This window comes from Mustela putorius, unplaced genomic scaffold (assembly GCF_011764305.1).
Source record: "Mustela putorius furo isolate JIRA1106 unplaced genomic scaffold, ASM1176430v1.1 tig00003949_pilon_pilon_pilon, whole genome shotgun sequence".
Classification (NCBI taxonomy): domain Eukaryota; kingdom Metazoa; phylum Chordata; class Mammalia; order Carnivora; family Mustelidae; genus Mustela; species Mustela putorius.
The window spans coordinates 3,355,078-3,371,751 of NW_025422093.1; the positions used below are offsets into that span (position 1 = coordinate 3,355,078).

The 16,674-nt window shown below is 36.1% G+C and overlaps 1 long non-coding RNA gene across 1 annotated transcript; it reads left to right on the plus strand.

The window, feature by feature from the left end:
* The first annotated feature begins 10,143 nt into the window (after positions 1–10,143).
* LOC101683215 lies at positions 10,144–16,105 on the plus strand. The gene is made up of 3 exons (XR_001181712.2): positions 10,144–10,195; positions 12,228–12,341; positions 15,907–16,105. It is a non-coding gene; the product is annotated as an uncharacterized LOC101683215 (long non-coding RNA).
* Positions 16,106–16,674: the final 569 nt, after the last annotated feature.

A 16,674-nucleotide genomic window follows, 5' to 3' on the forward strand; every position in this document is an offset into this window, starting at 1 on the left:
GGTTATGTAAGGTATTATGGGAGCACAGTGTAAAGAGACATCCTTAGGCCAAGTCAGAGGGAAATCAGGATGTTTATAGAAGGAGTGCTGCAGACACTAGATGAGCCAGTACAGTTTAGCGGTTAAATGCCCCTGGGAAGCCCAGCTCTCTGGGTTTGTATCAGGGCTCCATCCCTGACTGCTTGTGACCTTGAACAATTTATTTAGCCTCTCTGTACCTCAGGTTCCTCATCTATAAAATGAAAATCATAACTGTTCCTGCTTCTTAGAGCTGTATTTTTTTTCTTGTAGTGTTCTTCTACAGATGTGGTATCAGTGTGATGCTAGTCATAAAATGAGTTTGGAAGTGTTCCCTCCCTTTCAATTTTTTGTGAAAATTCGATTAGTATGTACCTTAACAGTTTAAAAACTATGTAAGCCTTACAAAGTATGAATGCAGACCACAATGAAATTAAAATAGAATCAATACATAAGAATAGCTATAAAATCCTCCAAAACTTGCAGATTAAGTAAAAAACATTTCTACCTAATACATGGATCAAGAAAGTTTAAAGAGAAATGAAAAAATATTTTAACTAAACTAAAATAAAAATATAATTTATCGAAATCTTTGGGATTTTGATAAATATAACTTATTAAAATTTATCAAAAATGTAATTTATTGAGATCTGGTAAAAATAGTGTTAAGAGGGATATTTAGAGCACTGAATGCATATATTAGAAAAGGAAAAAAATATAAAATCCATGATATAAGATTCCACCTTATGAAACTATAAAAATAGCAGAAATTTATACCTAGAGGAAGCCAAACACCTGCCTTCAGCTCTGGTCATGATCCCAGAGTCCTCAGATCCAGCCCCACATTGGGCTGGAGCCTGTTTCTCCCTCTATCTCTATTTGTGATCTCTTTCTCTGTCAAATAAATAAATAAAATCTTTAAAAAAAATAAGTAAAATAAAATAAGTAAAATAAAAACAAACTCAGGAAGATACGTTCACTACTTCTTTATAGTAGCTATGATATGCAAACAACCTAAGTGTTGATGATTGAGTGGATAAAGAAGATGTGATGTATATATACAATGGATATAATTCAGCCATAAAAATAAATCTCACTGTTTGCAATAATATGAATGGACCTCAAGAGCATTATGCTAAGTAAAATAAGTCAGACTAAGAAAGACAAATACCATATGATATCTCTTATGTGTGGAATTTTAAAAAAAAGTTCCTACTTATAGACAACTGACTGATGATTGCCAGGGGTGATAGATAAGAGAAATGGGGCTCAAAATGTAAAAAGAAAAAATAATCAATATCTCATTAGTTTTGTATATTGATTACATGCTGAAATAACATTTTGGATATACTATGTTAAGTAAAGTATATTAACATTTAAAATATATATATTTATAAAACAGTTAAAACTCAACAAGAAAATAACCCAATTAAAAAATGGCCAAAGTTCTGAAAAGACACTGTAGCAAAGAACATACAAATAGTAAAGAAGCATATGAAAAGATGTTCAACATCATACGTCAGGAAGGAATTACAAATTAAAGTCACAATGAGATACTACTACATACCTATTAGAACAGCTAAAAATTCCTTTAAACCTGAAACTATTTACTGGTGAAGATGTGGAACAACAGAAACTCACGGCTATTGCTGGTGGGAATAAAAAAGGATATACCTTTGGAACACAGTTTCACAAAGCTATATATCATGTTACCATACAATTTAGCAATCATGTCTTTGGAATGCACCTAATTGAGTTGAAAACATATCCACACAAAACCTCTATACAAATGTTTATAACAGCTTTATTCATGAATGCCCTTTCATAGATAAATCGATAAACAACCAGAGTACATCCACACAACAGATTATTATTCAGCAGTAAAAAGAAATGAGCTATTAAGCCACAAAAAGAAATGAGAGAGCCTTAAAAGCGTACTTCCAAGTAAAACAAGGTATTCTTAAAAGGCAGCAAGTATCTAATAGTCTAGTGAAGGACAAACGATGGAGACTATAAAAACATTAATGTCTGCCAGGGGTGAGAGGTGGAAGGAGAAAGAGGCAGGTAGAAAAGGGAGAGATGAATAAGGAAAGCACAGGGGAATCTTTAAACCACTGGAGTAGTGGTAAAACTACTCTGTGTGAGACTGTATGGGTGGATACAAAGTAACGTGCATTTTTTAAAACCCACTGCACTGTAAAACACAGAGTCAATCTTAATGTAAACCATCTTAATAGTGATGTTTCATTATTGGTTCACTAACATAATATATATACCACACTAATGCAAGATGTTAAAAGAGAAAAGTGGAAGGACAGGATGTATCTGGAATCCTGTATTCTAGTTGCTAAAATTTTCTGTAAATGTAAAAATGTTCCAAAAAAATAAAGTCTAAGAATTTAAGGATAAAATAAAGGGGAACTATATCTCCAGTATTTTTGCAATGGCTTTCGCAACAGAATCTTTCTTGAGATAGTTTCTGTGTTGACAGTAGTGTTTTCCTTAACCCTTGAGGACTAAGCTCTGTAACTCCATGAAATTCCCCTCCCTGGATATCTTTGTCTTATGCACCAAAGATTTTTGTCTCTAGTATACTGTTCACTGACCAAAAGTTGAATCATTAAATACTGGGCAGTGTTTTTGATCATTCTTGACATGGTCATAAACATAGTCTTCTTGTATGTTTTGGGTTATGGGCGAGGGTGAGAAGAGTTCAGAGAGTGTCTGCTTTACTTCTTTCTGAGCACTGTACTTGTGACTGACGTTCCACCGCCTTTCTCCCATGAAATCTCCTTTTCAGTTGTGGAAAAGGACACATTTATCATGAGTGAATTGACCTATTTAAAATGCATCAAACTATCAAATCTTTAAAGCCTTGTCAAGAATAGTCTTTCCTCAAGAAAAGTACTTCATGATCCAATGGTTTCACTTTGCAGAAATATTTTTTTTCCTGAATTTAAACTGAATGGACTATATACCATTTGACCTGCCTAGTCCATTCTTTGCTCGGAGAACTGATTCATATCCTTGGTTAGTTTTTGTCCACATGGACACAGCCACTTTTTCCTGAGTTCAAATTGGCATAAATTTACAATAAAAATATATTAGTTTCTTCTTTTCTGATTTTCTCTTCATAATTTCCAATTTTCCACTTCTTTATCATAAGTTATGCAAAATGATCTGCCAATTTCTCTCTCATCAAAAAATATGCTAAATATTTCTTCTTGAAATGTTAGATGGCTCAGAATGTGACAAAATCACAAGGCGCTTAAAGTACAGTCCTAGGGTGTGATTTTATATGCTAATTTGATTGGCTTTATTAGGAGAGCCAGGCTTACTTTTGGCTAAACCAGATAGTCTATTTCTCTGTCTCATCCATCTTTAAGATTCATGAGAACATAAATTATGTCTATCATTTTCACCATTTTTTTTAAGATTTTATTTATTTAGTTGACAGAGAGAGCTCACAAGTAGGCAGAGAGAGAGAGAGGAGGGAAGCAGGCTCCCCACTGAGCAGAGAGCCCAATGTGGGGCTTGATCCCAGGACCCTGGGATCATGACCCGAGCTGAAAGCAGAGGCTTCAACCCACTGAGCCACCCAGGCGCCCCTATTTAAAATTTTGTCCCTAGCAACAAAATGCCTATTTATATAGATGCTCATTAAATAATTATGAAATAAATACACAAAGTAAGTAGACACGTTAATCTAATCAAAATACAAAAGATGCTAGTAATGTGCTAAGGCACTGTACTCTATTAAAGAATCTTCTCTACCTGTTCACATCCAATCCATCCCCAAAAAAGCATAATGAAATATTTCCTGTTGTTTAAAAAGTATCTAGAATTATATTGATTAACAAATCCTGAAGCACACACACAAAATATCGACATTCCATATTTTATCTAACTTTATCTATTTCATGTGTGATTTCTTAATAGACCCACACTCTAACCCCCTTTATACTTGTTTGCAATTATTCACACTAACAATAAATTGTTTACAGAAGCTTAACTATTTTAAGCATATTTACAGTTTAACACAACTCAGGGCCCAATCTCATCTTAAAAAAAAAAAAAAAAAGGAGTTGTCTTTTACAGGTGTGCAGGAATTCTTCATATTTTCTAGTTATGGGATCCTTGTCAAATGTATGTATTATAAATATCATCTACTCTGTAGCTTTCTTTCATCATTTTAGTTGTTTTTGGATAAACCAAAGCACTGAACACAAAACAAGATCCAGGAACAATGTTTATCTTGATGGTTAGTGCTCTTTGTGTTCTGTTAAAGAAATTACCTATACAACGTTTTTAAGGATATTATTTTATTTTATGTCCTAAAATAATTATTATTTTACCACTCTTTTATAATAAGCCATGCGAAATTGGCTTTGTGTGTGAAATCAAGTCTGGGTTTTTTTTTTTTTTTTTAATACATGTATTCAATTGATCTAATTTGTAGGTTCGTCCATACACAGAAGGCAAGGAGAGGCTGTAGGAAGAGGCAGACCACTCCAGATGGATAGGTGGTAGTTTAACAAGGGAGGGAATTTACGAAGTTTGTCTCGAGTGACCAGAAGATGAGTAGATTTCCTAACCTGCCCACCAGAGTCTTAAATTTATATGGAAACTGGGTTCTGCCAGGTAGAGTCCAGATAATCTCAGCAACACATTGCCTTCCCAAGGCTGCATCCTTAGAAGTGGCTCTCACTGTGAGAATGCTGGGGAAAACTGGCATTCCAGGGCCCAACAAAGAGGGTTTAGAGCCTCCAATTACTTGGGTCCTGCTGTGGGTCAAGAAGCTGCCATTTCCTCTTGAGAACCTCCTCCAACACAGTTCCAGTTCCCCTACTATGTTGCACTTGTGATCATACATCAAATGAACCTATGTCTTATTTTAGGTTACCCCATAACGCTGAAGCTAAAACACAGTCTTGTATGCAGATAGTTTTTTTTAGAAAGTTATTCCAGGAAACTAAGAGGAGTCTAAAAAACAGTGGAATGGGTGAGGAAGAAAGCCGTTAATGAGCTGTTTATCACTGTGAGTAACTAGGATTCAGTCCTTCTGAAGAACAGTATAAAATATGCCTCACAATTGTCCACTCCTTACATAAAAGAGAGGAGTGTGTGTCCACGGACACCCATTTTCTGGTGGATGGTTTTTCTGGAAGTGTTGAATCCCTTGCAATTTTTTTTTTTTAAGATTTTATTTATTTATTTGAAAGAGAGAGACAGAGATAGCAAAAGAGAGAACAAGCAGGAAGGAGAGGGAGACACAGGCTCCCCACTAAGCAAGACACCTGATGTGGGACTCAATGATACCAGAACTCTGGGAACATGACCTGAGTTGACGGCAGCTGCTTAACTGACTAAGCCACCCAGGCACCCCAAATCCCTTGCAATTTGAGATATGCATGCATTGGAATGGCTGAGTAGGCCTATGCCCTCAGAGAAGCTACATGTGGCAGGAGACAAGCCCAGAAAACAATGGATCCATGGTGCAGGTGAGTTTATCTTCATTCAGCTGTTTACCGCAATGCCTTGACTAAAAAGGTAGGCCAAGAAGATATGGATTAGGACATATGAAACGCCTGATACAGTTCACTCCTTATACCAATCAGATATGCTCAAGTCCAGTCCATCAAAGAGATATCAAGTGTCCTGCTGCAATCCATAAAAAGTCTGAATATAAAAGTCTGCATTTAACAACTGTTTTGAAGCTAAAATCGGTATTTATTATCCCCTCCATCAATTCGTCTACATTTACCTCATCCGCAGACATTATTCTGGCAGTCCCAGGTAGCATTTCCCAAAGGTGACACTGATTTTCACTATTGAGTCAATGCATTCTTATGATTAACATTTTGGGGGCCTTCTTGCTACAGCTTTTCACTGATGGTTAAAAATGGTCATGGACACACCAAGAGACACTCCAGCATATCCTCTGACTTTCAGGTACATTCTTCTCACCCCCATTTTTCAAGCAAAAACCATAGCAACTCTTGGTAATCAGAGTCAACTATCACCACCAATATTTGTTTTTATCCGCTAGCCAATTTGCGTGAGAAAACCAAAATGACGAGATGATAGTACTAGTTTCAAATTCAATGGCATCCTTACTCTTCCTTCTAGCAGAAGCATTCTGCTATCCTGAAGAAATAGGGAATTTAATCTAGAAGAGTCTAAACTTGTGAAAAAAGGAAAAAATCTTTGCAGGGCTTATCTTCTATCCTCTCCATGCATCTTTCTAAGGCATCAGACTACAAACTACCTCCTGCATATGAGATCAAATTAGGATGAAGTCATATATAAAGGGCCCAACGTGATGTCCTATGAATGTCTAAATGATCGCGTTCTCTTTGGATCAGTTGTCATCAAGATTAGAGCTGACATAGTTCTAAAACAAGACTGAATGTATGCTATTGTCCTTTGCCCACAAATATGAACTCTTTTTAATTATCTTTATAGTTGGGCTTTGGGGAAAATATATTCACTATATCAACAACCACTGTGTTGTTCCATTCCAGAGAAAATGCATTTAGTTTGTTTAATAGAAGTTCAGTAATCCAGTGATTATAGTCTTTATATGACACCCTATCCCCTGATTAGAACTGACTGATCAAACCAAGGGAAGACTTCTGACCTAGTTGTACCAGTCAGGTTATTTTCAAGGTGATATTGTGTTTAACCTGAAAGCAACAGAAAATGGATGTCAGGAGATTAGTGCCGTTAATGGCAGCTATCCAGAGAGAATATCAAGAAATTTTTGATGCTAAAATCCTTGGAAGGTTACCTTTATTGCTTTCCTTTCTGAACCCTTAATTATTCAATTATTCCTTCAATTTTCAATATCCTTCCAATAAATTTGCCATAAGGTCAATAGGGATAAGTTTTCTCATTTATAACAAAGGAATCTAATAAAAAATAATAAACATTATTTAAAAGAACTAGCAAAGTAAACTGGTCCAATGTCATGAAAGAGATGCCAATATTTTGCTTTTAGTGTCCTTATCTTGCCCACCATTTTTCTTTCCTCATATCGTGCTAGCAGATAAAATGATATCATTTATCTATCTAAAATGCACTCATAAATTTACAGATGTGTTTTGAGACAAAGAAACCAACTATTCTACCAACAGCAGCATCTACTTTTATTTTTCATTTAACAAACTTATCATTCTGATGCCAGTCTTCTTAGAGCCTTTAATTTTCAGTGCATGCAATGAATCTCCAGTAGGCAGATATTGTATAGAAACATTCTCAAATTTATTTAACTCTGAAACACTTTTCTTGTGGAACATAAGGAAAGATTAAAGTTCTGAAGTATACATTTTGTGGAATACTATACTTGGGAGATAAGAAATTACCCAAGTTTAGTCTGTATTCTCCTCATCTTTGAAGAACTAAGTCCTGGACCATAGTGATGTGTGATAAATGTTGAAAAAATAAGTAAGTATTTGAGTGAATAGTTAAATGGATGTCATCATAGTGATGCAAAGATGTGACTACTTTTAGATGGTTTTAGTTTTTATAAATGTTTTTAGTGAAAGGTGTTGAATAATTGGAAGAATGTGTAGATACTATACAAAGTATTTATAAGCTTTATCAGTATTCATTCATCTAAACATCAATCAAAACCCCATGATGAAGGCATTACAATTTCCCATTTTATCAATGAACAAATGGAGGCTTGGAAATTTTTTAGCGACTGTCCAATGATACACATCCAATAGGTGGAAAGCAAGACTGGATCCTGCATTCATTACCAGAATGACGGTATCTCTGTGCTTGTCTCAAATGATCTGGCATTTGACAAAAACACTAATAAATTTAAGAAATGAACAAACCCAGTTTTTCTTTCCTTTGTGCATTGAGCTAGAAAAATCAGTGAGGCTGAGAGGGATAGTGGAACACCTCCAGGCAGGAATCAGTGAAAACTAGACTTGGTTCAGCTCTGAAGGTTACTGGACCTTTCAGTTTCCTCATTTGTAAAATGGAGATAAGACTTACAGATTTGTTCAAGAGATGAAAAAACTATATATATATATATATATATATATATATATATATATATATATATAAAGGGACAAGTATGATAATTATATTATTGAGTCTAGAGCCAGGCTACCAGGATTTTCAATTCCAGCCCCAATATTTTCTCGCTGAGTAGTGCCGTGTACATTATTTAATCTACTTCTGCTTATTTTCATCATCTATAAACTTGATTGGTAATACTCTCTACCTCAAAGAGTTGTTGAGAGAATCAAATCAGTTAATGCATGTAACCCACCTAACTCAGTGTCTCACCTGTGGAAAATACTATGCATAGGTTAGTCATAACAGGTAATCTGCAAATGGTACCTTTTATATGTATTGGTCCTATCAGCGTGTAGAAAGAGAATGAGGCTTTGATAAATCTTCATTTGATTAGTCTCTGCCATTGCTAGCCATATGACCCTGTCAACATGTTTAATTTTTCTGAATATTAGGGGTTTTCTGTAAAATGCAAACAAGAACAAAAAAACTATTATCTCACAGATTTTTCAAGAGGATTAAATTACTCATCATATGCAATCCCTGCTACATAACAGTTTTTCAATAAAAGCTGGTGAGTGCTCTCCTTTCTCCCTCCTTCCTCCTTCCCTCTCTTCTTTTTAGTTGTTTCACCCTCAAAAGTCTTAAAAACCAAGTAAAGATTCAACTTGTGGTAAACTGTGCAAAGATAGGATCACCGAGTATAACAATGCTTATTTTTTTTAATACTTTATTTATCTGACAGACAGAGATCACAAGCAGGCAGAGAGGCAGGCAGAGAGAGAAGGGGAAGCAGGCTCCCCACCGAACAGAGAGCGGGATGTGGGACTCGATCCCAGGACCCTGAGACCATGACCTGAGCTGAAGGCAGAGGCTTTAACCCACTGAGCCACCCAGGTGCCCCCATAACAATGCTTTTAAGGGAGCTTTGGTTTTGAGTTTATCTTAGATTCCATGGTAGGAAATATAGTATAGTGAAATATTTCTTTCTTTCTTGGAAGCATGTGTGTTTTTTCAACTGGTATGTTACACTAATAAATTTTGCTACTTGCCTTACCAGGATGCTTACCAGTGGTGAATAAAGACCTGAGAGAACTAGGTAAATATTCCCCAAATTTGAGAATATTTTAGAGGTGGCAAGAATCTAGTTTTCTTGATCAAAGAGTAGATTTTCTTCTAATCCTCCGATTTAATTTAAGTCTTGTGAAGCAGAGGAGTCTTGAGTCCAATGATCTCTTACTAATGCTAAACCCCTAAGGCCCTCTGAATTTACCGATAGCTTCATGTACTATCCTCAACACAAGCATTATGGAGAAATTGTCATTATAAATTGTATCGATGCTGTGATTAAAAGCAAGCTTTATGTCCTTTGAGAGACTTAAAATACTACAACCTGGAGACATATAAAGATGTTCTAACCAATCAGCACTAATAACACCTTACATGTATATTAAATTTTATAGCTCAAGAAGGAATTTTACATGTATTATCACACATCATCTCTGTGAAGTCAGGGGCACAAGTATTATCATCCTAATTTTATAGATTAAGAAAATAAGGGGGCACCTTGGTGGCTCAGTGGGTTAAGCCGCTGCCTTCGGCTCAGGTCATGATCTCAGGGTCCTGGGATCGAGTCCCACATCGGGCTTTCTGCTCAGCAGGGAGCCTGATTCCCTCTCTCTCTCTGCCTGCCTCTCTGTCTACTGTGATCTCTGTCAAATAAACAAATAAAATCTTAAAAAAAAAAAAAAAGAAGACACAGACATGATATGGCCAAAATTTCACAGCTTGCAAATAAAGACACAACTAGAATACAGCTTTCATTTTAGTCTAAAAAATGTTATTTCTTGTATAAATGTTATTTTCTAACAATGTAGGAAAACACACACACACCTCTCTCTTCAAATATAAAATAACTGAGTGGTGATGTTTTTTAAAGATTTATTTAGGTATTTTAGAGATAGCACACAAGCAGGAGGGACAGAAGGAGAGGGACAGCAAATCTCAAGCAGACTCTGCTCTGAGCACAGAGCCCCCATGGGGGGCTTTATCTCAGCATCTATGACATCACAACCTGAGCTGACACCAAGAGTCGGATGCTGACTGCACCAGCCAGGTACACCAAGTGGTGATTTTAAAAACTAAGGTCAGTTACCATTGCTAATGATGAATCCTGGACTAGGTTCATTAGTCAAATTTTTCCTTTTATCAAAGAGAGAATTCCTGCTCTATCCTCACCTGTCAAATTCTCCCTGAAATTCATGCTCCTTGCCTTACCAGTACCCTTGAAATTCTGAAACTCCCAACATGGCAACCTTCTTCGAACCTAACCTTTTCCCCTGGGAAACATCTTTATGTGTCATGATAACACCAAATTGACCAACCCCTCTCCCATTCGCTCTGAAATAAATGTGTGACAGAAACAACCAACTCCTTTCAATCCCTCCATAGTGCCGGTCCTGCCGGAGAACAACACCTGAAAGTAGGGCTGGGAGATTTAAGGAAAAGAGAGAGAGAGAGAGAGACAGGGGGCTCAGGAGGACTACCCCATCTCAAGCGAGTAGCAACTTCATTTCTTCAGGTAACCACTTTTATACAGCTTCAGCACAATGCTGGTATCAATACTCAATCATATACGTCAGTGAAAAATGAGTCAGGCAGGATGTTAACAGGCTATTAACCTCCAGACTTTTGTGATAATCTTAAGGTTCCAAGAATGTGTTTTTTCTCAAGACAAGTCATAAGTGAATCACATAAAACTACGCAAATGTTATTTTCACCCCGAATAGCCTTTCAGAGTCAAGCCATTCGAGCGTCCCCACTGGACTTGCTCCAAGTTCCTTTGGTACACAAGGGTGTCCCCAAGTGTGTCCAAGTTCACTTCTTATCCAGGCTTCCAGAGCCATAACAACACAAACAGTTCCCAACACCATAGTTTTTCTTTTCCTTCATTATTTTTAAAGTACACTACGAAGTACCTTTGAAATCTATAATCTTTATGAAGAGTTATAAAAATCTATCAATAATCATTAGTCTTTGAAGGAGAGTTGGGGACTGTTTCATATTCCCTAGGTCAGCTGATGGCTGATGGTGAGAAATGGGGGTAAACAGAGTTAGCAAATAAGGAAAAAAAGAAACCAATTTGTATTGGGCATCATTAACTTTCTTTGAGAGAAATAGTAAAAATGTCGAAAGATTTTAAAGATATTTATTTTTATTTTATTTTATTTTATTTTATTTTATTTTATTTTTATTAGAGAGAGCTTGAGGGAGGGTTAGAAGGAAAGGGAGAGAGAGAATCCCAAGCAGTCTCCAGGCCCAATGTGAGCCTGCGGTGGGTGGAGATCGATCTCATGATCCTGAGATCAGGACTTCAGTTGAAACCAAGAACCAGATGTTTAAACAACTGAGCCACCCAGATGCCCCAAAAATGTCAAAAGATTTTAAAATAAAGCACTGTCAGTCCTAAGAATGTCTTTAATGCATGAATGTGTGAGGTTTCTGGGTTTTTTTTTTTTTAAGATTTTATTTATTTATTTGACAGAGATCACAAGCAGGCAGGGCGTTGGGGTGGGGGGAGGGAAGCAGGCTCCCAGCAGAGCAGAGAGCCCGACTCGGGCTCGATCCCAGGACCCTGGGATCATGACCTGAGCCGAAGGCAGAGGCTCTAACCCACTGAGCCACCCAGGTGCCCCAGAATGTGTGAGTTTTAAATCAATAAAGAGAGCCATCACTCTAAAATTGGAAAAGTTAAATTTGCATTTAAATGCAAGAAGGAAAGTCCTCCTCTCTGGTATATAAGCACTTTTATAATCAGTTAAATTACTATTTATTCATTGACTTTTTTCTATCATCACTCTTCACCCCACTATTCTTTACCCTTTATAAACAGGATGTGATAGCAGCAAAGGTTTCACTGATGAAAGAAACCCAGAGAGGAAAAAAACTTGCTTATTTTTATAGCAACAGGGCTGTCTCATTAGGTTCTCATCTTTGGAATTACTATCTGTGCTAGAGAGATAGCTGGGGAAAAAGTGATGAGAGGCCACTGAGAGGAAAGACAATCATTCCAAAGGGCAAGTTAAATCACCCAGCTGTCGGTGTTTTAGATGTTGAGAACGTCATTTTAATAAATAATCCAAGCCTCACTCCAGTTTCAAAGATGTGCCTTTGTGCAGTTGCCTTGCCCCATGGCGATGTGGAGGGAGGAATCTGGCAGTAGATCAATGGGACCAGACCTAGAACCCACTGCACGTGACAAACAGATAAGGAACCTCTAGGATCCATGAAAGGTAAGGAATTCAAAGGGCAAGGAGTAATTTAGTAGTAATTTAGAATCATAGTACTTATTTTTATATCGGATTATATTTTATTATGAAATTAAATACAATGGAAATTTAAAACAATCTCAGAAAGATCAGAAATTAATTTCACATTTTTAATAAAGACTAGTAGAAATGGATAAAATAGCATGCTCAAGGCAATTTTAGAAGAAAACTCCTATGATAATGCAGAAATTGTCAGCTACAGGATTTGACAGATCATTTTTTTAATCTCTTCACTTTTCACCCTTTAATTTATAGATTCCAAGTCTTAGCCCCAGAAAATAGTCATGAGTTGCTAATTAGCAATTGAGTTAGATGTCAAATGAAAGTGTCTGAATCTTAAGACACTTCTTTTCTTCTAACAAATAGTATCCATTAAATAAAATTTTGTGAGTTTATATAACAGTTATCAAAACAAACAAAATCTTAAATTTTTCAAGGAGTTGAAAGTATTCTATGGTTTACCTAGAATCAGAAGGTTAAGCACTTGAAAATTCCTTTTGACACGGAAAACATAATAATAATAATAATGTAATAAACATTCCCATTTTTTTCCTAACAAATAAAAATTGTTTTTTGGTCAATTAGAGGTTGGTAAACAACTCACTTTTTTTAAGTCTAATTGTGATGAAAAACTGAGTTTTATTTTTTTTACTATAACTAGGAAATTCAAAGTCAAAATGGCAAATTCTAATAGTGTTTTATCATCCTTTTAGAAAATAGATACAGAAAATTTATTTCCTCTGAAACCTCATACACCTCTGCATGCATAAGATTTGCCAACTGGGCCATTCAGGGACTATTAGGCTCAGATTCTCATACAAATATAGGAAATATAACTCTGGCTCTTGATCAAAAACATATTCTCAATGTGCTCATGCAATAGCAAAAACTGAAAAGAAACAATCTTCCCAAGCACGAGGATTGTTATTACCTTATTTTCAATTCCACATGTCAAATGGAATCCTGGAGGGATCAGACATAATACTGGAAAGTGCATTATGAGGGGAAAAAAGCTCTCTATTAGTCTGATGATAAAACTAGGTGAACAAACGCCTCTTTTCCTTCTCTAATTTTCTAGTATGGCTTCCTGCCTGCAGGTAAAGGTGTAAATTACAAGCAAAAGAAATTGAGTATCTATGTACCTCTCTATTAGTTTATAGCTACCTAGCCAGTTTAAAATGAAATGCTCAAGTATGTTTTATCTTATTACCTCAAGTGGAAAGGGGAAAAAAAAATGAAGACTGTAAAAAAAAAAAAAAAAAAATGACAGGTGTAGAATTTTAAGCTACCAGGGTAGTACCATCACAATCTCAAAATATTTTCATCCATACGAAATCTATGGATTCTTCCATAGGGAAACCTATGGTAAATCACCTGAGTATGTCATCATATTAAAATGATTATTTAAAATAAAAGGAAAAAAATGTTCAGGTAATTGGATGAATTTTTCACTTTTCATTTGATAATTTAGTAAAATATGGATAGAGCTGAAATCCATTGTTAAAAAAGAAATGGTTTATTAATGAGTCATGAATTAAACTCTGGAATATTTTAAGTACAAAAAAATTTAAATGCAGTATTCATTACCAAGCTACAGGCTAAGTTAGGAATTTCTAAAATTGCTTAACTTAAGTACTTGTATAAGGCCATTCTTCATTCTCTGTTTTATGAGATCAGACATTTTTAGAAATGGATCTGGTCTAGATGGATGTGTTCAATTAGAGCAGATGATTTTAACCAATAGTAATAGTAAGTAATTTTAGTTCTTGAAATTATTAGTACTTACTGATTGCAAGTTTGGGAAAAGTATGATTTTGATAAATAGGATTTTTCATGAGGTGACTTTGTTTGTTTGGTCATGTTAAAATTGAAGATTAAAAGTTATCATCAGATAAAGAGGATCATGTATATATAATACAAATATGTGTCTGTATATAGATACACATCACACACTCAAATTCATCTACACACATACATAGATCACAGCAAATAGCTTGAGACACTGTTCAACAGGTCGAGCATTCTTTCTCATTTCAGTCAATCATAGTCAGTTTTCCAATAGTCTCCCTGAGGGTTTTATGACCAGGACCAATTAGGCAGTATTGCTCTATTGGATTGTTAAGGCCTGCCAACAGTTTGGTGAATTACACAGTTGTCACATCAATACATGAGTGATAGTCAGCAGAAAGACAATAACAGTAACAAAAGCATCCCAGAGAAAAGGAAGAAGCTAACTGTTCTAAAATAGTCATGGAATCATTCCAGGGAAAAATAAGCATACTCTAATTTCTGGATATTTTGCATGTCGAAGCAACTCAAGAGCACAATGGAAACTCAGTAAATGATTGACCTTCCTTCACTCCTCCCAATGGATCACTAGGATCACTTTAAGACCTTATAAATCCTAAGAACTATTTCTTTATGAAGATTATACCCAACAAAATATCAAACATCTAAATATTACCTATACCCTATATCCCAAATACAGGTAAAGAGATAGAAATCAAGCTATAGACATACACAGAGATGTTTACATCTCTGTGTAGACATGAAAAAACAACTTAAAAGTCTTTGTATAATTTTCTTAATTCGTGTTTTGCTATGCGAACCAGTGCAAGTCCTCTGAGTAGTCCATTGCAAATGCCAAGACAGGACTAAATGTGTAAGGAATTTAGTAGGAAAAATACCTATGTGAAAGAAAATGGGAGGTTGGAAAGAGGGGCACCTAGAGAAGCTGAGAGTCATCAGACCACACAGTTACAGTCTAAGTATGAAGGAGGGAGGAAGAGAATGTTATGTAAAAACCTCCTACACTACTGTGCAGTTTAAGAAAGTTTTGGCAAGGCTGTTTGGGAGTTCCTGACACAAAGTTAGCCATCAGAGGAGGCCCATGTCTCCCACAAACAGATCTGCTTTAGTGTCTGTCTTGCTTAGTCATTGGTTGGGAGCAGTGGCTTCAGTAAAAATAGAGATGGCTTTTTTCTGAGCATGGAAGCTAAGAACCTTGGTCAGTTACACTCCCTGTAGCAGGAAATCTACACGATGGGTTCTCACAGCCACTACACTGTGATTCACAAGCATAATCTAGTCTCCAGAATTCTTGCACTGTTTTAAACATGAGATGTTTTCAAAGGCAAAGAAATATTAATACTTAATGTGACAGTAATTAGGTTGAAATAATGCTTGATTTGTGGATGTTTAGTAAATACTTGTTAATTTTGATTTTATTATTTTGATCTTGTAATTTTCTTAAGTAGATGCTGATTAATTCCAAAAATGACCCCAATTTGTTACCCTGCCTTGTATCTACCGCCTCTGCAATGCAATTTTGCAATACCTCCCATCAAGAAGAATAGTCTGTTTTCTCTCCTAAAACATAGATAAGTTTTTCTTGTTGGTTTGTTTGTTTTTAAAGTGCTTTGGCCAATAGAATGGTACAGAAAGGATGGTGCGTCTGTTCCCAGTCTAAACCTCAAGAGACATTTGTGAGCCTCCATGTTCTCTTTTCCTCCTTTGTGTTTGCCATTAGAACATATCTGAGCTAGCATCCTAGAAGATGAGACATGTCCAGGAGAGTCATGGCACAGATGTCCCAGTTGAAGCCCCATACATAGGAGACAGTCTAGCCAAGATCAGTAAATCCACCTAGCAGACCGACAACTGACCACAGATACATGAGAGAGCCCTTCCAAGCCCAGCACAAATCTGCAGAACCATCCAGCTGACCATTTGGCTTGCGATCAATAATAAATAATTGTTATTTTAAACTTCTAAGTGGTGAGGTGATTTGTTATTCAGCAGTAGCTAGTTAATATTTTGGTTACCAAACATTATAAAGCTCATATGTCTAAAACCTTGACTGTAGTACGTAGTATATTTACTGTTACACCAACCACACAACCACACACACACACAAACACACACACACGCACACACATGCACACTCACTCACACAACATGTCTTAGGGACCAGTGAGTGGGGCTGTTATGTAAGTTCTATGCCTCGAGGGAAATTAAATGTTATTTGTAGATATGAATTCAGCCATCATGAGTAGGTTCCCTTCTAGCTACCCCATTTATCCCATCAGGTGGTGTAGTGACTTTGAAAAAGACCTGGGAGCCCTGAGTTACTACTGCCATTGGAGGATGGTCCAGAAAAATATTATGTCATATCTTAACCCCCAAAAGTAAGTAAGTAAGTAATAAATAAATGAATAAGGAAAAGATGCCTTATATTTCACTCTAAAGACATTGAAAATCAACCATTTATATCTGCCTATTTGGGGCCTTTATAGTA